General features: G+C 38.0%; 1 protein-coding gene and 1 pseudogene across 1 annotated transcript in view; one reads left to right on the top strand and one right to left on the bottom strand.

Moving 5' to 3' along the window:
- Nucleotides 1–2,428: 2,428 nt before the first annotated feature.
- On the bottom strand, nucleotides 2,429–25,757 carry LOC137209348 (small ribosomal subunit protein eS4-like; annotated as a pseudogene).
- The window catches only part of PAPPA2 (pappalysin 2), a 488,087-nt gene continuing 486,806 nt past the window's right edge, over nucleotides 24,722–26,002 (top strand). The window contains exon 1 of the mRNA XM_067728728.1: nucleotides 24,722–24,872. The gene's annotated coding sequence lies outside the window, so the exon portion shown is untranslated. The remainder of the gene's footprint in view (nucleotides 24,873–26,002) is intronic.

Consider the following 26,002-nt stretch of genomic DNA (forward strand, 5'->3'; position numbering starts at 1 on the left):
TGTTGGCAGTCAAAACTATGAATCAAGTGGGACTTTTGTGAGTCCAAACATCGGCAAAGATCATACACCAGTAACGTCACTGGAAAAATCTCCCTATGGTTAACTGGACAAACGGCGCTCTTTGAAGTTGAAAAGGAGGAATTTCACAATTAAATGTTTTATTTATGCAAGTATCACACATGTAGACGCAGAATGGCAAATGATTTTCTTGTCATGTGCCAACTTTGATCAATTGGTAGTGGTACTTGGAAAGCTAGGCTGAGAAGGGTTTTAAGACTAAGTCCAATCCCAGTGCTATATGACTGATCAGAGGGAACACACTGCAAGAGGGAGATAGCATGCTTGCATTTCTATTGTGCCTAAGTATGGTTTGAATGTCTGAAGTGTGGGTGATGGTTCAAATTGCTAATCATGCAAGAATTGTGGTTAAAAGGTGGTAAAGGTAATTCTACCCCATTTTCATCTCTTAAATAATTAAAAGCAACACAAAGGTTAAAGAGTAGGAAACATCTTCACTGATGGAAATAACAATCACTCGACACTAACGATAAAGGATAACTGACAAATTAGTAAAATCAGATGAAAGGAAAAATGTGAAAGAGATACTTTAGCTCTGTATTTTTGAACAGTGTTCAGGATTCCCCAAAATAGATGGCTCAGACTTGAAGAGGGCAAACAACGATCTTTCAATTGGTATAAAAATCATCTTATTTATGTGGCCTGAGGCACAGTGAGAGCACAGAGGTAGAGTACTGAGTACTGTGGAGCACTCAGCGTGGTGGGAAAATATCTGAGCAAAACATGTCGTTATTGAACGTGCCTGTTGTGGCAACTCAACACAACTCCCTGGCTTTTTCTTCTGCAAATAATAGGCCTGGAGAGAATGGATTAGAAAGCACAGGGCTTAAACCGAAGCACAATGAGTATAAAGGAGGACAAGAACCAAATGCACAAAAGGTAGCAGATGAATGCATAGCAGCAGAATATGTGTTAAGCGGTAGTCGAACATTTCAAATAAACACTTTTCAGTGATATCAAAGAAATTTTTTAAATGATGTTTTGGAAACAAGAACATAGGAAGAATTACCAGCATTAAAGAAATAATTCCTAAGACAACATAAAGAGACGAAACGTGATCTGAAAGCATGCAGGAAAGAAATGGCAGGGTGAAAAAAACCATATTGCAGGAATAAAAGTAGTTTTAAAAACAAATAAAAAATTTGTAGGGAAATCAGATCTGAGAAAGCTGTATGGAAGACAGATTCAAGAAAATTTTGCAAAAAACATATACAAAAAGTAATTAAAAGAATAAAGAGTTAAAAATGTTCAAGAGGGACTTCCCTCGTGGTGCATTGGTTGAGAATCCACGTGCCAGTGCAGGGGACACGGGTTCGAGCCCTGCTCCGGGAAGATCCCACATGCCCCAGAGCAACTGAGCCCGTGCGCCATAGCTACTGAGCCTGCGCTCTAGAGCCCGTGCACAACAACTACTGAGCCTGCACTCTAGAGCTCGCGAGCCACAACTACTGAGCCCGCGTGCTGCAACTACTGAAGCCCGCACGCCTAGAGCCGGTGCTCCACAACAAGAGAAGCCACTGCTATGAGAAACCTGAGCACCGCAATGAAGAGTAGCCCCCGCTCACCGCAACTAGAGAAAGCCCGTGAGCAGCAATGAAGACCCAACACAGCCAGAAATAAATAAACAAACAAACAAATAAATAAATATATATATATAAATAAAATGTTCAAGAAAACAATATGTATGGGAGACAGGGTCCAATCATGCAGCAGAAACTAGAGAGTAATTGGCGCTAGGAAAGCATAATATAACAAATCATTAAGTATGACAAGTGGTTGGAGTAATGAGGGATTGGCTAGTGTATTCATTCACTAGGGCTGCCACATAACAAATACTGTAGACTGGATGGCTTACACAACAGAAATTAATTTTCTTACAATTCTGGAGGCTAGAAGTCAGAGATCAAGGTGTCACCGAGGTTTATTTTTTTCAGAGACCATTCGCCTTGGCTTATAGATGGCTATCTTCTCCCTTTGTCTTCTGTGTCTGTGTCCACATTTCCTCTTATTACAAGGATACTGATCATATTTTATTTGGGCCCACCCTAATGACCTGATTTTAACTTAATTACCTTTCTAAGGATCCTATCTTCAAATATAGTCACCATCTGAGGTACTGGGAGTTAAAGACTTCAAAGTATGAATTTTGTGAGAACGCAATTCAGTCCATAATAGCTAAGAAGGAGTAAAAAGAACTCTAAATACTTAAATAGAAGATACAGGTGGCAGTTACTACCCTTTGGAATGAGGTATATTAGTGGAGGAAGATAGGTTACCCAAGCTCTTGAAGACCTCTTTTCCCTCCCTTCAGGTCTGAGATCCAGATCTCGTGGAGAGGGTGTGCTGTGCCTCACTGCAAAGCAAATTCACTGAGGCTGTGAAGTTGTCCACCACGAGGTGCTGGGCAGGCAGAGCGTTCTAGGGGAAGTTTCCCTTGGCGAGGTGCCGTGTGCTTCTTGTTGCTGAGAGCTGTTGGAACCTGCTCCTGGAGGAACCATGTGTGCTGCTGGATCAGGGCACTGCAGAAGCTGCATGTGCTGCAGGGGCCTGCCTGGAAAAGCACAGTGGAACCAGGAAGAGAAACCTCTTTCTCCTCTAGTGTGCCCACTGACAAAGGAGAAATATTTATACGTCCATCCTAATTGTCATAGAACAGGCAGTGAAGGAGAGGAAACGCAATGAATTAATAACTGGCACGACAGGCAAAGGAGTTTCAATGTCTTTACCATCAGTGTCACTGAAGAAGAAATGGGACAGAAAATATAGTAAGAGGGGATGTCCAGACCGGGAACCCTGCAAGGACAGGCACTCAAGGTCATCAACAAGTTGTATGAGTATAATATTTATATAAGTATTCTGTTGAGTTGAATTTTTCATGTAAAGAAGAATTCTATGAAGTTGAGCATGGTATTTAAGAAAAGTGCTAGTTAGGGACTTCCCTGGCAGTCCAGTGGTTGAGGCATTGCGCTTCCACCGCGGGGGCATTGGTTCCATCTCTGGTTGGGGAACTAGAATCCCGCATGCCGTGAGGTACGGCAAAACAAAAAAAAAAGAAAGAATGAAGAAAGAAAAGTGCTCTTTGTACTTTACATGCCAGGAAGGTATTTGAGGAAGTCAGTAGGTAGATCCTTAGATATAACAAGTCTTGTCTTGGGCAAGTTGCTGTCATTGGGGACTGCCGGATAGTGTGTCTTTGTGGTATGAAGGGACATGAGGGTGTTAGCACCAAACTAAATCCAGTCAGCAGACATCTTTTTTTTTGCCCTATTTTAAAATGGTTTGAATTTGAATATCTCTCAGTAAACTGATATATATGAATCTGATTATTGGAATGCTATGGGCAAAGTTCCCATTACATTTGGATATTTAAACCATATTCTCCACTTTATTACTATTACCTACAACAGTATTGGGCAGATACTCATTAAAAATTTTGTTGACTAATATAATTATTAAATCCTGAAAGATAAAAGGAAAATGCTAGAGTTTTGCTAGGTTTACTCCATTCAGTTATAATGTTAAGGTTTGTAACCTCAATAGATTTGTTGGAGGGGTTAGATTCTAAAGTTAGCTTAGAAATTATATGAATGGGTGTGCAACTTCACTGTATACCAGGATGAAAAATATCACCATGCACACAGAGGAAATTAAAAGAACTATCATAGATTTCTTTGATCAACTATTTGAAAAGCTTGTCAAAATAGATGGCTTTCTAGGAAAATTTAAATCACCAAAATTGTTGAGAGAGAAGATGCAAAATGTAAACAGACTGATTTTCTTAGAAGAAATAGAGGAAGTTGTCAGAGTTACCTACTAAGAAATACTAAGCACAGAATTCTTCACATATGGTATGTCTCAAACCTCCAAAGAACAAATAATGCTATTTTAACTGTTCCAATGCATAGAGACAGCTTTCAAATATTCTCTATGGTGCCAGAAAGCAATTATTCCAAAACTTGATAAAGGTGGTACAGGAGAAAAAGAAAATCATTGACAAATGTAACTTCTGAATATCAAAACTCTAAAAAAAAATTAGCTAGTAGCATCTATTAGTAATTTAAAAGAATAATACATACTAAGCAAAGTTCCTGCCAGGAATGACCATTTGCTTCAATGTTAAGAAACCAGTTGATTTAATTCATATGTTAATAGGTTAAAGGGTTAAAACACATAGGCCTATCTTTTTTTTTTTTTGGTACGCGGGCCTCTCACTGTTGTGGCCTCTCCCGTTGCGGAGCACAGGCTCCGGACTCGCAGGCTCAGCGGCCATGGCTCACGGGCCTAGCCGCTCCGTGGCATGTGGGATCTTCCCGGACCGGGGCACGAACCCGTGTCCCCTGCATCGGCAGGCGGACTCCCAACCACTGTGCCACCAGGGAAGCCCAGGCCTATCTTCATGGATGCTGAATGGGTATTTGATAAAATTTAACATCCATTCCTAAGAAAACAAAAGCAAATAAGCAATAATAATAGCAAATTGCTTTAATTACCTTTCAAACAAGGTAAATTAATAATTCACCCCCTAAGGTCACACAACCAGTAAGGATGGAGCCTGGATTTGAACCTAGATAGCCTGGATTTGAACCTAGGGTAACCTTTAAATATGTTTTAATATATAATATATATTATTATAAATAATAAAAATAAATTATTTATTAACTTGGTATTGAAACAACTGACTTTCCATTTGGGGAAAAATATAGCTGAATCTCTATCAACTCCTAAGTTGTCAGAAATAAGTAAAACAAAGTATTTAAGAAAAATATGTACATTTAAAAAATTAATAATTTGGGGTAAGGAAGAATTTTCTAATGAAGATACAAAAACAAAGATAGAAAGAAAAATACTGATAAATGCCTATATAGCAAAGAAAAAGAAGCTTTCTGTATAGCAACAAATATTCTAAACAAATTCAAAAGATAATTGGAAAATTGCAAATTTCCAATATATCTAACATTTCAGGCAAAATACTAATTTTCTTAGTACACAAGTATTCTTCTTTTTAACGTTATTGAAATATGTTCTGTTTTAATTTTATTTATTTTTTGGCTGCATTGGGTCTTTGTTGCTATGTGCGGGCTTTCTCTAGTTGCGGCAAGTGGGGGCTACTCTTTTTGCGGTGCATGGGCTTCTCATTGCGGTGGCTTCTCTTGTTGCAGAGCTCGGGCCCTAGAGCACGTGGGCTTCAGTAGTTGCAGCACGTGGGCTCGGTAGTTGTGGCTCGAGGGCCCTAGAGCGCAGGCTCAGTAGTTGTGGCGCACGGGCTTAGTTGCTCTGCAGCATGTGGGATCTTCCCAGACCAGGGCTCGAACCTGTGTCCCCTGCATTGGCAAGCAGATTCTTAACCACTGCACCACCAGGGAAGTCCCCACAAGTATTCTTATAACAAGAATTAACAAGAAAAATACAAGCTTATAAAAAAGAAAAAATAATTATCATATAATATAGGTATTTTACAGAAAAATAAATGCAGGTAGATTATAAACACATCAAAAAAGGTCCACCTCGTTCATAAATTAAAAAATGCATATTGAGGGAATTCCGTGGCAGTCCAGTGGTTAGGACTCAGCGCTTTCACTGCCATGGCCTGGGTTCAATCCCTAGTCAGGGAACTAAGATCCTGCAAGCCGTGTGGAGCAGCCAAAAAAAAAACAAAGCATGTTGGAACAAACAAAGAAAAGAACACAAAGGAGATGTCATTTTCTACCTATCAGATTATTGAAAAGGATTTAAATTGGATAATAAGATACATACAAATTGGTGCAAATTACTCTGTGGAGGACAATTTAGCAATATCCATTAAAATTCAATATGCACAAAGCTTCTCATCCAGGTATTCCACTTTTAGGAATTTATCCAATTTCATACAGGTCTGAAAAGATGCATATGCAAGTTGTTGCAGCATAATTGGTAATGAGAAAAAAATTGGGGGACAACCTAAATATACAGCAATAGGGAAATATTACACAGTTCTTAAAAAGGGATAGCTGTATTTAAAAATACAGAATAAATCATATTCTTCTATTTGTATAAAACACTAAAATTAGATGGATTGCTATTAAAGCACATATACATATATATGTATGGAAACTCTGGAAAGATAAGAAACTTCAGTTGGAGGGAATTTTGAGATGCAGAACTGGCCAAGGGCCTGGAGTAGGAAGGAACTCCCTAAGTTATTTCCCCCTGCATGTGTGCTATTTGATTTAAAAAAAAAAAGGAATAAACAAATTACTCTTGACAGTACTGATCATCTTAGGAAATCTGGTGTCCTGTGGAGAAAAGCCATCTCGCTGAGATTTTCCAGAATGGCCACTCTACAAATAAAGCATATCATAAAATATCTCAGTGACTCACTTACACCTTTGTAGTTGTAACCAAGTTTTTATGATTCATTTTACGATTCAATCCCATTCTACTTGACCTAAGATGCATTTGTGATGGCCAGAAATCAACTTCAGAGTGTAAGATCAGACTTTTCACTCCAATCCTATTTCCCCTTAGACTTGTAGAATAAGCCACTTTTGGTGTGGCTCTTCAGAGGAGAAAATTCTCCAGATAAGATGATTGGAAAGTGGGGTGAGAGTGGTAATAAGGATAGAAGGAAAGAGGTAAAGAAAGTCCACATTTTCAGTGTCTTTATCTGATCCTTTGCTCTCAGCCTATTGGAGGTCATTTCCAGGACTGAAGTAGGGATTAGCCATTGGACTGCAAACATTGGTCCATTGTTAGATAGACTTGAAATTAAATTTGAAATAGTGATGTTGGAGGGGAGAAATGTTTATACTTTTAAGGGTATGTGTAGTACATGGCGACATAGCCATCTATTTCAGTGTGAGAAATATGTACTCAGAAGGGAGGGGAAAAATTGGCATTTGACTGAATTCAGTTTCTAAAAAATGGACTATATTTTAAGCCAGTTTTTTGTAGGTAAGTCCTTTTGCCATTGATGCCTATTTTACATAGGCATGTGAAACAAAGAGCCAGTCATTCAGTCAGAATAGTTAGCTATTTAGTTAATGTCTTCTTGCTTTTTTCTGCTCCTTCCTCTCCCTCAAAGTGCAAGCAGTGCAGGTATACCCTAATGAATGTCTTTCTGGTTAAATTTTCTTCTGGTAGAACTCTTTCTTTTTTATAGCAAAGGATTAGTTTATTCATTATCCCGTTTTCTAAGCAGAACCATCTGTTTATTGTTTATTTATCCTTCTCTAGAACCACTTACACAGAGGAGGTTATTTGAAGTGGGGTTATAGCCTAGAATTTGGAGTCGAAAATCCGAGGCACCCTCTCCATTCTTTTTGTGGGTTAGGTGGGGCAGGAACCAGCTAGAACTGGTATCTCCTTGAGGCCTAAAGGTGGCCACACCTGGGAGGGTATGGTTGCTCCACAAATGGGAAGCCAAGTTATCTCTATCAAGGCACTTTTATCTCAGTAGTGGGCTGGAAGTGGGCAGGGAGCGTTGCTGGAGCTGGGCGGAGTTTACTTATGTATTTATTTTTTAACTTTTTATTTTATATTGGAGTACAGTTGATTAACAATGTTGTGTTAGTTTCAGGTGTCCAGCAAGGTGATTCAGTTATACATATACATGTATCTATTCTTTTTCAAATTCTCTGGGTGGAGTTATTGCCAACGGAGGAGTTATTTGCAGGTTTCAGAGAAATGAGGGGCATTAGCCTACTCACCGCCTGCGGAGGCAGTAGAGCCTACTGTATGTCTTTGCTGTCCCAAAGGAAAGATGGAGTAGCCATTCACAGCCAAAGAGGCTGTGGTGATTAGGCATCCAGGTGACGATTTTGGACAGGTTTCCTTTTTTAACCAGGTCAATAATGGAAATGATCAGGTAGAGGTTCACGGCTCTGAGGATTCAGAAGGCGGCACTCCAGGGCTGCTTGATGAGCTGTATCTTAGAAAGCAGCAAGAACCTCCTCAACCACGGACAGGGAGAAGTACCCTAGGTACTGTGCAAGGCACTGAAGCAGATGGGAACTGACAAGCGCAATATCATCTCAGCAAAATGGAGAGTTCCTTTTCAGGTGTGCAAGAGCTTGGTGCAGAGAGGCTCTCTGGATTCACCTTAGGGCCGGGAGTGCTGGGCATCTGCTGGCTTGTTCAAGGTTCAAAGACTTGCCAGTCCAGCAGCATTGCCCACCATCTGGCCGGGATGTCTCTGTCTGTCTCTATCTCTATCTGTCTCTGTCTGTGTCTCTATGTCTCTCATCATCTATCTATCTATCTATCCATCCATCCTATCTATCTATCTATCTATCTATCTATCATCTATCTATGTATCATAATTTGGTCCATTGTTCATGCACACATAACAAACTATCATATTAGGATGTAAAATGCTGAAAACATCTTCCCAATTACCAAGTAACTAATGTTGTTGTTGAAAAACAATTGCTTTGAATGCAGTAACATTTAAAGTTTACACGCTGTACCATAAACTTTACAGTCACAACAAATGCCACACAACAATAAATTGGTTATAAAATGTAGACATAGTAAAAATAAAAAACAAGGCAGTTTTTGATAATGAACTGTTACTTTTCAAGTAGATATTTGAAGCTTGTAAAAAGTGAGAAGGTGAAATGGAAGAAGAGTTGAAATATTCATTATTTGTCCCTGGTCACAGAAGGTGATGATGTGAATGTGCTTGATGACAAAGGGGCAATTGTAGGCAAATTACACTGATGCAGTAAAGTCAGTCTATTCTTGGAGGAGTTATTTTTATTTCCTCCTGCTAGATAAACATAAAGGATCATATGTGCTTCCACAATGATCCAATCCCATCTCACCTCATTGAAAATTGTTTTAGTGGAATAGCTTCCTTAATCTATAATTTTGTGGATAAGATGGATGAGTTAACAGATTCAAGACTGTATAACATTAAAATGACAGGGGAAACAGCACATTAATGCAAAACCCACAACTGCTTTTTTAAAATGTAACGAAGACATTTCATTGCACTGTCTAGGACTTCTAATACAGTGTTGAATAGAAGTGATGAGAGCAGATGTCTTATGAGGAAAGCATTTAATATACCCCTATTGGATTTTAGCTAGTGTCCTTTTTCAGACTGAGACAATTATTTTTGATTCCTAGTTTCTGTGATTTTTATCAGGAATGAGTACTGAATTTTGTCAAATGCTTTTCTGCTTTTTATTGAGATGATTATGCTTTTTTCCTTTCTTATTCTGTAAATGTGGTAAATTACATTGATTGATTTTCTCATGTTGACCCAACTTTTCATTCCTAAGACAAAAACCCCACTTCGTCATGGTTATATTATCCTTGTTCTATGTTGTTGTATTCCACTGGCCAATACTTTGTGAGGATTTTTGAATCTGTATTCATGAAAAATATTGGCCTGTAATTTTCTTTTTTTTTTAAGTGTGCTTTCAGGTTTTGGTATCAGAGTTATGCTAGCCTCATAAAAAAAACTGGTAAGTTTTTCTTCCTCCCATAAAGAGTTTATGTAAGATTGTTATTCCTTCCTCCTTGAATGTTTGGTAGAATTCAGGACAGTGAAGCCATCTGAATCTGGAGGGTCTTTTGTTTTTTGTCTGTGGGACAGTTTTAAATTACATATTTAATCTCTTTAAGAGAGTTCTGCCTCCACTTCTTACTCTCTGTTCTACATACATTTTATTTGTTTACCCAGCATTTATCTTTTTTGGGGGAAACATCCTTTCTTATTCTATGGGATCATATAAGAACTGTCAATCAGTGTATATTATACCCCAGCTTCCTTGGAGGGTGTCAGTATGTTAGTCAAACTGACATAGCAAATTGGGACTTTTCTGCTAGAAAAAGTGGGAGAAGACTGTCTCTTTCCGGGGACTTCCCTGGTGGTCCAGTGGGTAAGAATCCGCACTCCCAATGCAAGGGGTTTGATCCCTAGTTGGGGAACTAGCACGCATGCCACAACTAAGAGTCTGGATGCCGCAACTAAGAAGACTGTATGCTGCAACGAAGACCCAGAGCAGCCTAAATAAATATTTAAAAAAAAAAAGATACAAGAAATGAGCTGGAAAGTTAGGTTATTAAAAAAAAAAAAAGGACTGTCTCTTTCCTTTATTGTAATGGTGCTAGGATACAGTGAGTTTAGGGTTGCCAGTGGCCATTTTCTCCAGTCACAGGGAGGAAGACTGCCTGTGGTTAGAAGAGAAGACCAATTTGTGGAAGGAAGCAGAGTAAAAGATGGAAAGGAAAGAAGCCCGATTACATCATTCGGATCCCTAGGTCAAGTCACACCTAAATCTCGTTCTATTTTTTGACTTTTCGGATACATATGCCAATAGATTCTTAAAAATTTTTATTTAAATGTAAGTTAATTTGAGTTGGGTGTCGGACATTTGTAATGAAAAGAAACTTGACTAGTACAGTCTCAAGAATCAGCACTCTTGGGCCTTCAACCATAACCTGTGTTAAGGGACTTCTTTCTCTCTTTGCTCATTTGGTAGGAGGTGAAGAAAGGAGGGGTAGGTGTACAGATGATTGAGAAATATTCCTTAAAATGAAATGCATTGAAAGTGTGACTCTGATCTTATTTTGGAGGTACAGTGGGGAAACATGTGACCTCAAAAGACTAAATGATCACTAAGAATGTATTTTACCTTTAAAACATTATAGTACAGCAAATAGATTTACTAGAAGCATTTGGTCTTGGCTTCAGGAATGTTATATATTTCCCAGATAGCATTTGTGGGCTGACCTGGCTTGTCCTAATATGGATCACATTCTCATGTAAAAGAGCATCTCAAGTTCTAAAATACTGACCTAGCTGTACCTTTTTTAAAAAAGGTACTGGAACGTCTGGAGATTTGTTTTACTTTTCTATCTTAGAGGTTGTTTCCTACAATATAATGAAATGTGACATAATACGAGATGTCAAAGGTAGGCTTTGTTCTAAGAATAAATGAGCTGCACACTTGTCTATCTTGGTAAATAAAGAAGTCAATAGCTTCATACTTTATGAGTTTATGGAATATATTTCATACCTAAATCTCTAGCCATTGAATAATTGAAAAAAATCTACCAAGGCATTCTATTTAATTAACTTTCATAAACTTCTGCTTGAAATCCCTTTATAACTTAAAGGTTATGGAAATAACCTTTAATACACATTCAGTGAACTTATGTTTTGAAATAGAGTAGGTTTTAAAAAAAATTAATCAGGGAAATTGTTATACAGTTATTCTGAGTGGATAATTTTTATTTTACATTATGTTGTAAATACATTTGGTATTTCATTTTTAGGGAAGAGGATTTTATGTGAATCTGCTTTGGACCTTTGAGTTTGAAGTAACAAAAAGAAATTCATGTGTAATAGACTCAGCATTAAAATGGCTCCATGACATGGATCCTGAAACAAATTGTAGCATTACTTATCCTTTTACATCTATAAAGATTCTATTTTCAGACATAATGATATTTACTGGTTTGGAAACTATTTTCACCTTAATATTAAAGAATACTACTTTTATTAAAAATCTCTTGGAGATCCGATGACATTTGCTGATTGAATTTGAAAGTTAAGTACAATGAGATGTTCCCTCTCAGGCACTATAATATGGATTTTAAAGTTTGACAGGCCTGGCTTCAAATCTCAGCTCTGCAACTAGCTAGTTGTTTGAGTTTGGGAAAGTTACTCAACTACTCAGGGTCTAGCACACTAATCTTAAAGGGTAATGTGAGCAATAGTGATAATGTATCCTAAGCATTTATCATAGTGTCTGGCACATGGTATTTCCTCATTAAAAGGTAAACTTCCAAATATGATGGTGGAAACTGTCAGGTCCACACGAACATCTGAAATAGAATGGTTTCTGAGAGAAACCTGTGTAACTGATAATAGCCCATAATCCCACCTATAAGGTTAGAACTATGTTAACATGGCTAAAATATAGGCGTGTACCTGTGAGAAAACCACCATATAAGTAGGTGAAGAGAGCAGCCCTAAGAGAGACTGAAGGTGACTCTCTGAAGAGAAAAGTAAAAGGGTTTTTTTGTGGGTCTGTATGTGTGGGGGTGAGAGGCTGGAGGGTATGAAGCAAACAGATTATGGGAAGAAAAATCAAGTTTTCTTCCTCCTTAGAAAATCAGAGCATTTCGTATTTGGTCAGGATATTTGTTTTGTTTTGTTTTTTTCTTTAGTCGACAGACACTCAAACTGGGGATTTCCACAGACTAGAAAGTAAAGCAACTAGAAGGCGGTCTCAGTGGCAAGAAAGCCATCCCAGTGGTCAGGAGAGGGATGAGGAAAGGTGAAAGAAGGGGAGATTTTCTCACGTCCTGTACCAACCAGGGCATTAATGTAGGTTTTGCGTTTTTAAAAATTAAGATTGTTAATGTAATTCTGTATTAGTAGAGTTTTCAGGGTATATGCCTGGAGAGAGATGTTGCAGCAGACACTGTTATTTCTCTGCCCAATATCCCTTCTTTCCTTCTTCATTGCCTACAGAACTCTTACTTTGAATGGAGCTGTTCTGTGAAAATCACGTACTTTTAAGCCTCCTGTGAAGCTAGGGGTGGCCATGTGACATAGTTCTGACCAATGAGATATAAGTGGGGGGTCAGCCAGTGTGTCTTTGAAAGCTTTGCTTTCTTGGTAACAGGGGACAGAAGTGACTGTTATTGCCCTTTTGCTGTTATTCCTGCTTTGATTGGATGTTTGGAGCTGCAGCATTCCTCTTGTAATTATCAGGTGTCAAACAGCAGGATCCATGGATCCAAGAGCCCGGATCCATGAAGGTGTTATAGAGCCAAGAGTCATTACCTACTTTTGGACTTCTTGCTCTGTGAGAAAAGTCAACTCCTTTTGGCTTCATTTGTTTTCAGTTGAATGTTGACACGTAGTTGAACGCATTTCTAACCAACACTATTGACAAACAGGTTTTGTGTACTGATTGTTTCTTTCTTTTCTTTTTTTTTTTAAGAAATTGAGATTTAGTGAGATATGGTTAACATACTATACAATTCATCCATTTAGAGGGTACAGTTCAATGTGTTTTAAAATGTATTCACAGGGTTGTGCAATCATCACCACAATCTAATTTTAGATCCTTTTTGTTTCCTCCCCACTAAACCCCTTATCCATCCACAGTCATTCCCTATCTCCTCCCTCACCCAATCACTCCGGAGCCCTAGGCAACCACTAATCTACCTGCTATTTCTATATATTTGCATATTCTGTACATTTCACATGAACGGGATCATATAATATGTGGCCTTTTGTGTCTGACTTCTTTTACTTAGCAAAGAAAAGTAATTAGAAATGAAAAAAATTTTCATGTTTTCAAGGTTCATATGTGTTGTAGCATATAAACCATTCTGTTTTTTGCCTGAATAATATTCTGCTACATGGATTTACCACATTTTATTTCCCTATTTATTCCCTAAGAATAAATAGACATTTGGGTTGTTTCCACTTTTTGACTATTACGAATAATGCTGCTATAAACATTTGTGTACAAGTTTTTTTGTTTTTTTTTTTTGTGGGGTTACGTGGGCCTCTCACTGTTGTGGCCTCTCCTGTTGTGGAGCACAGGCTCCGGACGTGCAGGCTCAGCGGCCATGGCTCACGGACCCAGCCGCTCCATGGCATGTGGGATCTTCCTGGACCGGGGCACGAACCCGTGTCCCCTGCATCGGCAGGCGGACTCTCAACCACTGCGCCCCCAGGGAAGCCCCGTGTACAACGTTTTTGTGTAGACATGTTTTCATCTCTCTTGTGTATATACCTAGAAGTGAAGTTGCTGGGTCATATGATGATATTTTGAGGAACTGCCAAACTGTTTTCCAAAGAAGTTGCACTGTTTAACATGTCCACCAGCAATATATGAGGGTTCCAATTTCTCCATCTCCTCACCAACACTTGTTAGTGTTCTTTTTTTTTTTTTTTTTGATGATAGCCACCTTAGTGGTTATGAAGTAGGTATCTCTTTGTGGTTTTTGATTTGCATTTCTCTAAAGATGCAAACATCTAAAATGATGTTGAACATATTTTCATGGACTTTTTGGCTATTTGTATATCTTCTCTGGGGAAATGTCTATTCAGATCTTATGCCTATTTTTAAAAAATATACCTTGTCATTTATTTATTTATTTTTAAATATTTATTTATTTATTTGGCTGCATTGGGTCTTAGTTGCGGTATGCGGGATCTTCATTGTGACATGCGGAATCTTCATTGCAGTGCATGGGCTCTTCGTTGCAGCACACGGGCTTCTCTCTAGCTGTGTCGATCAGGCTCTAGACCGTATGGGCTCAGTAGTTGTGGCACACAGGCTCAGTAGTTGTGGTGTGCAGGCTTAGCTGCCCTGCAGCATGTGGGATCTTAGTTCCGCAACCAGGGATCGAACCCTCATCCCCTGCATTGGAAGGCAGATTCTTAACCACTGGGCCACCAGGAAAGTCCCTTATGCCTATTTTTTAATTGGGTTGTCTTTTTATTATTAAGTTGTAAGAGTGGTAACTATTTAAGTACTTAAATAGCAACTATTTCTAAAACATAATATACTTTAAACAAAGTAGGATATTTATACAATTGTCATTTTGATGCTTTCGAGTCAGTCACAAGAGGCATAGACATTGCATTTTAATTAATATGAAGGCACAATCATTAATGGTATTAGCATTTTACTATAAATATGTTTAGCCCTAAATCTCTTACTAAATCTTAACTGCTAATATACTCAGTTTAACCAACTGGACCCAGTAGAGTCAGGTTGGTTAGATTTTGTCTGGACTTGCGTAGTGTCATTTGGCGATCAAGTCAGTGTCCCTGAATGGTAAGTGCTTTTATTTTCTGCTTCAGCATTGATTGATAAAGCAATCTTGTCAAGACTCCTGGTCTCTGACTCCCAAGAAAGGCCTTCTGGGGTACCTTCACCTTCCCTGAGAGTCAGAAACCAATAGAGTAAAACATTAATTTACTCCAAATACCTGAAGTTTCTCATTAACTACTACTTGTAGCAGTGCTACAGGTTTAAGCATCTATTCTCTAGAGGTGATCCAGGACAGAGGTGATTATTTTCCCCTGAACAAGGGCAATGACAGTGGGGGTGAAGGGACATGGACAGATTTGAGAGACACATAGGAGGTAGCTGTGACAAGATTTGGTGACTGATCGGAGAGCAGAAGGGTGAAGGTGAGAGTGGAGTAGAGGATGATCCAGGTTTATGAAGTGGGTGACAGAATGAGAACAAGAGAGTATCACAGGGAACAAGAGAATATCAGGTCGGTGTGAAGGAAGTGCCAAGTTCCGGTTTGAACACAATCCATTTGAAGTATCTCTGGGAAATTTACAAGATAGTATTGAGTAGGTAACTGTATACCTGGATCTGGCCCTTAAGAGAGAGCTGTAAGGTAAGTTGATGCGTTGGAAGTCTGAGCATGAGAGAAGATGATAGCACTGAGAAAGAATGGAGAGTGAGGAGAAAAGAGGGCCTTATTCAGATCAGTGAGAAACATCAATGTTTGAAAGACAAAGAAAGGAGTCTGCAAAGGTGACTGATAAGGAGCAGCTAAAAATGTATACAGAAAACAAAATTTCTGGAAAAAAACGGTTGTCATCTTTATCAAATGATTCAGAGTGGTCCAATAACATAAGAACTGGAATGTGTCTATTAGATTGAATCAAAAAAGGTTTTTGGTGCTTTTAATGAGAGTAGTTTAAAAGTATGCTCACATAGCTAGTTTGCTGCAGACCTGAGACTTGAAGCCAAGTCTGTCTAACTTTAAAACTGACATTCATAGTGCCTGAGAGGGAACATCTTATTGTACTTGACTTTCTTTTTTTTTTTAAATTTTTAATTTAATTAATTTATTTATTATACAGCAGGTTCTTACTAGTTATCTGTTTTATACATACTAGTGTATATATGCCAATCCCAATCTCCCAATTTGTACTTGACTTTCAAATTCAATCAGCAAATGTCATTGGACCTCCAAGAGATTTTTTAAAAAAGTAATATTCTTTATTCTTTTATTTTTCTTTTATTTTTTAAAAAGAGAACTAGTTGTCTAGTCATTTGGTTGCACCAGGTCTCTTAGTTGCAGCAAGCAGTCTCCTTAGTTGTGGCTCGCTGGCTGCTTAGTTGTGGTACGTGGGCTCCTTAGTTGTGGCATGTGGGCTCTAGTTCCCTGAGCAGGGATCAAACCTGGGGCCCCCTGCATTGGGAGCATGGAGTCTTAACCACTGTGCCACCAGGGAAGTCCCAATAAAAGTAATATTCTTTAATATTAAGGTGAAAATAGTTTTCAAAACAATAAATGTCATTGTCTGGAAATAGAATCTTTATTGATGTATAAGGATGAGTAATGCTACAATTTGTTTCAGGATCCATGTCATGGAGCCATCTTAATGCTGAATCTATTACACATGAATTTCTTTTTGTTATTTCAAGCACACTGGTCCAAGGCAGATTCAGATAATAGTCTATTGCAGCAGGGAAAAGGATGGAGAGTGATGGAGGAGGGTACTGCCAGAGGAGATGATATCTGAGCAAGGACCTGAGTGCAGTGAGTAACAAAGCCATGGACATAATCAGGGGAAGGAATATCTGGCAGAGGGAATGCAAGTGCAAAGGTCCCAAAGTGGAAAAGGATTTATCAAGTGGAAGGCAGAGCAAGAAGGCTTAGAGTCTCAAGGTTTAATTCTACAGTGGAACTACTCAAAAGTCTCAAAGGATGCAATGTCTAGCCTGTCTTTTTATCCTTTTTTAATATGTAAAAAATCTATTTTGAAAAAGAAATCTCACAGAGCAAATGTTCAAGTATAGCACAGTAATGTTTTTCTTTGAAATATTTGGGAGTAAGGAATTGTTGATGTGGCCCATTGCCCCAAATCTTTTACTGTGTGTTTTTTACAGAAAAAAAATTGGTCCCAGAGACAACATTTTTGGGAGAACTATATGGAATTTTTTCAAGAGTTTCATCATTGAATTTATTAAATATATCTAAGAAGAACAATGTTTATCATACTTAGACTATGTGCATAAAAAATATAATAAATTAATATATTAATATTTGTCAAAAGTTGTAGTACAGCATATGTTTTACTGTTTTATAGGTACTCAATAAATATTTGTTGAATGAATGAATGAATGAAATACATTATTTCCTCAGAAAGATTTTATAACATAACATTTTTAGTTCAGGCAGCTTAATCTGACTGTACTGTCCCTCCCTCCTGTCCTAGCTATAATATCATATAATTCAGCATTATTATTACTTATAAATTATTTTTATAAAGAAATGTATGTCAGAATAATGGTGTATTATCTTAATGGATTTTAATACTAATAAAAAACTTGTTGTTTTTATAATTTTATTAGTTTATATAATCACTGGCATGAGCAAGTTAGTAAATGCTAAAACATTATGTTGCTGAACTTTTAAGTTTATGAATTTATTAAAAATAAGGAAGACATGTAATTAAAAGAATTTATTGAAGTATAGTTGATTTACAATGTTGTGTTAATTTCTGCTATGTAGCAAAGTGACTTAGTTATACATATATATATATTCTTTTTCATATTCTTTTCCATTATGGTTTATCACAGGCTATTGAATATAGTTCCCTGTGCTATACAGTAGGACATGTTGCTTATCCATTATATATATAATAGTTTGCATCTGCTAATCCCAAACTCCCAATCTTTCCCTTCCCCATCTCTCCTCCCCCTTGGCAACCACAAATCTGTTCTCTGTATCTGTGAGTCCGTTTCTGTTTTGTAGATATGTTCATTTGTGTTATATTTTAGATTCCACATATAAGTGATATTATACAGTATTTGTTTTTCTCTTTCTGACTTAACTTCACTTAGTATGATAATCTCTAGGTCTACCCATGCTGTTGCAGATGGTATTATTTCATTCTTTTTTATGACTGAGTAACATTCCATTGTATATATATACCACATCTTCTTTATCCATTCATCTGTCGTTAGGCATTAAATGTAATATTCATTAGCAACTCATGGGCCATGGACAAAGGAGTTATTTGAAATTATGGTTAAATGTTCTGCATATCTCCAAGTGTCTTAATATTGCTTCTAGATGATTAAATATGTTTATATCATTTATTTTTTCATTGGCAGGTTTAATTCAATTTTTACTTTTGTATTTTCCTTTTAAAAAATTAATCAGTATTAATGATATATTTGTAGTTCTTATGTGCCAAACAGGATTTTTAGTTAAGGCTATATAGTTGTCCAAGTGATCTGCTAAGAAATTGAATAGATTAGAAATGGTGCCTTTCCTGTGATCATTTCATTGAGTATAACATCAAACCTGTATCTCATAAGGCAAGTGTTTCCTTTCATTCATTTTCCTTAACTCGCGTACAAAAATGAAGAAAGCAATTAACCCGTAACGGAACTCTGACCTACATTATAGCTAAGTAACTGATATAGCTATAGCTACGTAGCTATAGCCATTACAGCTAAGTAGCTGATATAGCTATCGCTATGTAGCTATAGCCTCTCACATTTTCTGAAGGAGGTTTTGTGCTGGACTTGGAGGTAGTCCATTATTCTTAAGAGATGAATGACTTGAAGGAATAATTGAAGATTCTTCAAAACACCTCTAGTACCTGCATGATCATTGTGACATTTGTTCAGTGATGCCTGATGGCATTACTTGATATTTGTTCATTTTCTTTCTTGCATACCTGTTTGCAGCTGACATGCTAAGAGGGTTATATCTAACTCCCTCTTAAATATAATTGAGGAAAATCCGTCATTATAGTATTTACCAAGTTTCTTGGTAATTTGATTTGTCCATAACAAACGCATGATTTTTTTCTGCATGGTTTTACATGACTTCTTATTTTGGTAACTGTGGAATGTCTTCCTCTAGTGATGATGAAGGTATTGTACCCTTTTTGGTAACATTAGTCTGTACTGATCTAGATTAGTCTGCTGCCTCTTTGAGGTTGTCTGTAGCAATGCAACCCCTGTGCATTGGGGCAAGTTGCTTATTCTCTTTGTGTGTGTTTCTTCATTTGTAAAATGTTGAAAACAATAAAAGTAGCTACCTTCTACTATCTCCCAGGAGGTTTAAAGGATTAATATGTTAAATGACTTTGAACAATTCCTGGCAGATACTAAGTACTAAATAAATAGTACGTAATAAGTTCTAAATATCATGAAAAAGTACTAAATGTTATTTGTGTTGAGTGCACTGGTACTAAGCAAAATACTTTCCAGCTCTGTGTACGTGCAGTTGGCTCAGGCTGTGCAAATAACCTTTCCCTATCTCTTCTTCTAATTCATGTTCCAATTTGTATATGATGTTTTAAAACAGCGGTCCCCAACGTTTTTGGCACCAGGGCCAGTTTCGGGAAAGACAATTTTTCCACGAACAGTGGGGTGTGAGGGGTAATGTGAGCAATGGGGAGCTGTGAGGAGCCACAGATGAAATTTATCGGCCGCTCGCCTCCTGCTGTGCGCCCAGTTCCTAACAGGCCGCGGAACCCCTGTTTTAAACCATTTTTAAAGACAGTCTTGTGAGCAGGCCATAGTCATGTCTCACTCTTAACCATCATCAGTAGAATGGATTAGTGTCACTGGATATGGCTCTCTCTTCCTTGACTACAAGGTAACTCTTGTACTGTTTAATGTTTGCAAGGCAGCCTGAAGCCTGGAGGTAAGGACGCAGCTCCTAACAGTTGCCTCTGTAACCTTTCCACGCATCAGCTTTCTAACCAAGGGCTTAAAGGAGAGTGAATATTTTAAAATACAATGACTTTGAATGCAACAAACACAAATTCATTTATTATCATCAGAAAACATTTAAACTCGGTGCTAAGTAACCGAACAATATTCATGAAATGGACTGAGTCTGTCTCTGAGAACAATAAACAGTTCCTAATCTGTTGGAAGATACAGCAACTTTTGTTATGTTTTGTGTCAAGGAATGCTATTGTTCCATATTTATTTCAGAAATTTAAAGGTAAATCCAAATTAATTTAGTTTTAAGAGTTTTTAGATACCTTTTGGGGTATTACAACATAGGTATCACAAAATGAACCTTGGGAATCATTGGCCAGTTTGTAACTCACCATTCACACTTGTCAAAAAAAAAAACAAAATAAATGCACCAACCATGCTATCATCTGCAGATTACATTCACCTCTAGACCCAGCCGCAGATCTTACATAGCAACTTGAAATAAAAAGGACATGCTTTTGTGTTATAAGGCAAAGAATGTGCATAGAAGTAACACAGAGAAAAAGACGAGATTAAACATTGACCTTTTTATAGTCAGAGGACTCGCTGTTATTACAAGTCATGAGAATTCTTAGAGTGTAGTTGAAAGAACTTATTACTCAATAGGCTGTTAGACACTGAGTGCGTGGAGGGATAGGGATGAGAAAAGAGAATTTGGTGGTTGGAAAAATAAGTGGGACTAGAATGACTGACCTGGTACTAAAATCCTTCAGTCCAAGAGATGAGCAAATGCATTTCTCTTTCTGCCTTCATAAACCACGACTGACCCATTCAAGGTGGATTCTCCAAGCAGGGCAAAACAGAGGTCACCCTGACATAAACCCATGGACAGGAGGCCCCTGAAGATTTATGTAGATTTGGGAAGATTCTGTTTTTTCTTCTTTCCTTCTCTCTTTCCAAACACTCATGGAATGCCGTAGGGAGTCCTGGATATGTCCCAGGAGCCTGGCAGGGGACAACTGAGCAAAAGTTTATTAACTAATGATCTGAATTTACATCAGAATTTTGCCACCCTTGCTGTTTCTGTGTGAACTGAACACAAGTAATTGATATATTTCTCCTGCCATGCCACAGCACTAACCAAATGATGGGTCCACTTTTCTTGTTATATTTCTAGCTAAGATGAAATCACATTTAGAACTTGAATGGTGAACTAGTCTCATTAATTAATGTAATAAATGCTTACTGAGTGATACTGTGCTAGTTTGTGTGTATGTATGTGTGTGCCTGTGCACTTGTGTGTCTGTGTGTGTGAAAAGAACACGTCACAGGCTGATCCCTTAAATATCCTCCGCTCTTTGAAGGGAGCTGAAGCTTGCACATTGTTAATTCCCACACAGGCCTAGATGCTATAAAATTTTAATTGGACCGTGAAGGTGTAGAGTGGAAGGAGAGTACAGGCGTTCTAGATGGAGGAAAATTTATATGCCAAGACACAGAAGCAGTGAAGTTCAGATGTTTATGGGAAATAAAAATTTCATCCATTCATTCATTCATTCCATAAATATTTATAGAGTACCTACTATGTGACAAACACTGTCCTAGACCCTGGATAGTCAGCACTAAACAAGGAAAAATCTTTGTTCTCATGAGGCTTTCATTCTGAGAGACAAGGAACAGATGGTAAACAAATAAATTAGATACCTTCAGACAGTGATAAGTATTATGAAGAAAAGAGCAAGGTGATATAGGGCATAAATTGGGTAGAAGACATTAGATAGTGCTGTCAGGGAGGGGTTCAGTTTCTCTGGAGATTAGGTTCTGTGATAGGACTGTCGGGTAGAAAACTAAGAAGATCTGTATGGGAGAGTCGATGACTGTGAATGTCAGGCCTGGTAAGCTCTTCTGGGACATTTCTAGAAAACACTAAGTACTTTAATTCTTAAAGAAGTGATATCTGGTGCTCACTTTCCTGACCAATGGTCTTTTCTAATACCCTGTATAGAGGAACACTTGTATCCATGCTTCACAGCTAAGTGGAAATAATCATTCTCTATTTGGGCACTATTACATCTTGAGTCATTTAACTTTATTCAATTTCTAAATGCCAAGAGGCTAATCTTGACAAGCTTATCCAAGAGAGCTTTAAGAATTTTTTTTAGCTGCTCATAAAGTATTTTCAAATCACATTCAACTTTAGTTTATTACTTTTCCTGTGTTTCACGAAAATTACCTCACACTGAAGTCTATCCACATGGGAATCAACAAAGTTCAACCACTTTTCAGTTGTTTTTGTAAAAATAACTGAATTTTGAAAAATTTAATATTATTTCTTTGCTTCCACACCTAAGGAAAAAAATGTCTCAATGGATTTTTCTCAAATATTCCAGTAATACAATTTTTCATTCAATGCAAATACAGGACATTTTAACTTACAAGGAGAATTTTTTTTTTAATAAATAATGCTAAATTGTTCTCAAGAAATGCTATGCTGTGAGTGGTGTAGGAGAGTGGCCATTTTTTCTTTTTTTTTTTAAAGGGAACTTTATTTTTATTTATTTATTTATTTATTTATTTTTTGCGGCATTGGGTCTTCGTTGCTGCACAAGCTTTTCTCTGGTTGTGGTGAGTGGGGGCTACTCTTTGTTGCAGTGTGTGGGCTTCTCATTGCGGTTGCTTCTCGTTGTGGAGGATGGGCTCTAGGCATGTGGGCTTCAGTAGTTGTGGCATGCGGGCTCAGTAGTTGTGGCTCACGGGCTCTAGAGCTCAGGCTCAGTAGTGGCTCACGGGCTTAGTTGCTCCGCAGCATGTGGGATCTTCCCAGACCAGGGCTCGAACCTGTGTCCCCTACATTGTTAGGTGGATTCTTAACCACTGCGCCACCAGGGAAGCCCCTACAAGGAGAATTTTTAAAGAAAGTTTTAAGCATGTGAGCTATAGTGGAAACTTATTATCTTAATGATTTTTGTTTTTCTTGACACAAAAACTATTAATCAAACACTACTAGCCTGTTGTAGCTCTAAACTTCTGTACTTCCTTTAGAAGAGCTTGTAGTTTATAATGCTTACAGTCTGGCTATCTGGCGTATGTCTTATGAGAAGAAGACAGTTTTCACAAGTTAAGCTGAATGATATCAAAGAAATAGGCAATACTGAGATCATTTGCTGACAGTGTGTGTTGGGAGGGAGAGGCTTGAGAATGGAGGGGTGGGGCAGGGTTGTGGATCACATTAAACATTAGAAAAAATGGAAAAACATGAAAAGAAAATGGGGTAGGAGTAAGGTGGTTTCTGTGTTCAATAAGGACACACCATCCCATGAAATTAAGCCACAGTATCATGCTTGTTAATTTTGCCAGTTTTACAGAAACATCACTTATAAAACTGGACACTAAAGTATAATAAGAAAAAAGTCATCTTTGCTTTTTATAAAATTATAGAGGTCACTCTTAGGAAAGCAATAGACAAGGTTAATTTTAAGGTTGCATGTATAGTTTGAGGGTAGACTCCGAATTATTGTGCTGAGTTACTATCTTTCTTAATTTCATTCAGTTTATGAAATATTTTTTCAAAGTTTTCGTAACTGGTAGGTGGGTGACAGGAGATGCAGCATAGCAGAGTTTATGGTGACCAGACATGAGAGACTGGGTGCCAGGTAAGCAGTAAAGAGATAACAAGAGAAGACATGTATCGTGTATGTAATAGTCAGCTTGGGCACAACTGTAGAGTGGGTGGCTTAACCAACAGAAATTTTCTCATAGTTCTGGAGGCTAGAAGTCCAAGATCAAGGTCCTAGCTCATTTGGTTTTTGGTGAGAGCTCTCTTCCTGGCTGCCTTCTTGCAGTGTCCTCACATGTCCTTGGTGTGTATGCAGGGAGGGAGAGAGAAGGAGAGTAGCCAGCTCTCTAGTGTCTCTTCTTGTAAAGATACTACTCCTGTAGGATCAGGGCCCCACCCTTATGATCTCATTTAACCTTAATTACTTCCTTAGAAGCCCTTATTTCCAAATTTAGCCACACTGGGGGATTAGGGCTTCAACATATGATTTTTTGAGGGTACATTAATCCATAAAATATAGAAAAGGGGATGGGACTTCTAACAGAAGCAGGAAATAGAAAAGTTTTACTACAACTGAATAATAAATTTGGCTCTGAGCCTCCTGGCAAATAAGGCAAAAAGGGAAACATAATAGGCAGTGTGAATTTAAATCAGTGAATAATCTCTTTGACATCTTAAGACTATTCCCTCATACTGTGTGTTTCTGTTTGGTAAAGTAGTTTCAGATATTGACTGGTAAGGACAGGAGGTGGGGAGGGATGTATTTTGGGGGCTAGAAATTCTAGCATTTCATATCACACTGTAGCATTCTAGCATTTCATATCACACTGTAGATTTTTTTTTTTTACATAGAAGGCTGATTTCAAACACTGCTTTGATCCCTTGGAGACTGGGTGGAAGATGTCAGGTAGTACAAGTTCTGGACTGGCGTTGAATTTATTGCCACTAGAATTAAAGACTGAGCTTTTGAACTGTCAATGCATATGCAGGAATGAAACAAAACAAGTGGAAAAGTCACAGATCCTGCAAGCAGATTGTTTCAATTCTGAGGGGGATTTGTAAACCCTATTGCTTTTTCAAGTTAATAAAATACTTTTTACCAAAAATGCTAAAGAAGATCACTTATGTTAATTGTTTTATATTCAAGTGAATTTAAAATGATTTTATCCTGATAGTTGCCACTATCTATGGAATAACTAAAGGCAATTTATTTATCACAAAGTAAAGTTGACATTTTTATTTTAGATGCTCGGGGTTGGTCAATATAATGTACACAGTGCAAAGGGTCACAAAATCATTTGAATGATGATTGTATTAATAATTAATATTAAGTTCTTAAATTGTTTGTGCCATTCTTATTTTTGTTTTTTAATCATGCCATATAGGGCTTCCCTGGTGGCGCAGTGGTTGAGAGTCCGCCTGTCGATGCAGGGGACACGGGTTCGTGCCCCGGTTTGGGAAGATCTCACATGCCGTGGAGCAGGTGGGCCCGTGAGCCATGGCCACTGGGCCTGCGCCTCCGGAGCCTGTGCTCCGCAACGGGAGAGACCACAACGGTGAGAGGCCCGTGTACAGCAAAAAAAAAAATAATAATAATAATGCCATATACTCTTCAGTTAAGTACAAAGACCTTTCAATCACATAACCTAGAGCTGATTTCACCCTATTTGGCTGCCAGTCTCTTATTTCTTTCTCTTCAGCAGTGGTGAGGTGGATCCCTTTTCCTTGGGGAAGAGATAATCTGTGGTTTGTTGCCTTTACCAATAACAAAAATGTTGGTGAGCCAGGAGGCAAAGCTGTTGCCTTTGGCATCTTTCACATGAACCATATCAAAAGAACCAGGAGGTCTCTTTCTGTTGGTGATCACACCAGTTCTTCCCAGGTTAGCACGTCTGGTCACCATATACAGGTTACCAGTGTTAAACTTGATGAAATGGGTAATCTTGTTAGTCTCCAAATCAATCTGAATGGTGTCATTCACCTTGATGAGGAGATCAGGGTAGCAGGTGGTATGAGCATCATGAGTTACCAGATGAGGGATTCCTTTTGTGCCCGCAAAGATCTTTCTCACTTTGTGCGACTTGTACTTAGCTTCCTTAGGTGTACTACAATGAACAGCAAAGTGACCCTTGGTGTCATAGAGAGATGGAAATGCTCTCTGGTCTTGTTAAGGCTGATGAAATCTCCTAAACCAGCAGGGTAGGTTATATCAGCTTGGACCTTGCCACCAGTCTTAATGAACTGTTGCATGCAGATCTTTGCTTCATTTCCTGTCAGAGCATACTTAGGTCTGTTCCTTAGAAAATGATGAGGGGGAGACATTCTCTCAGGCTTGTGGGGACTGGTAGATGGACGAGGAACGAACACATTGGTCAGTTTATCAGCATCCAATGCTTTGGAGTTGTTACATGCTATAGATGTTTCTTGGGATCATGAGTCATGGCTGTCCTAGCCATGAAAAGAGCATTCTTCAATCCTTTTTAGCTTGCCTAAACTTTCTTTGAAGTCAACTTGGTTCTTAAATTTACATCGTTTTCTCAAAGTGGTAAAAAGAGAAAAAATAATTTCTGATCATTGAGATCCTTTCAAAATGGCAAATTCAAGACTATCAGTGTCTCAAAGTATAACCAGAAAAACAAGTATAATGTAAACCTCAACATTTTTTTCCTTCATTCTCCTCTTGTTC

Source organism: Pseudorca crassidens, chromosome 2 (genome assembly GCF_039906515.1).
Source record: "Pseudorca crassidens isolate mPseCra1 chromosome 2, mPseCra1.hap1, whole genome shotgun sequence".
Lineage (NCBI taxonomy): Eukaryota > Metazoa > Chordata > Mammalia > Artiodactyla > Delphinidae > Pseudorca > Pseudorca crassidens.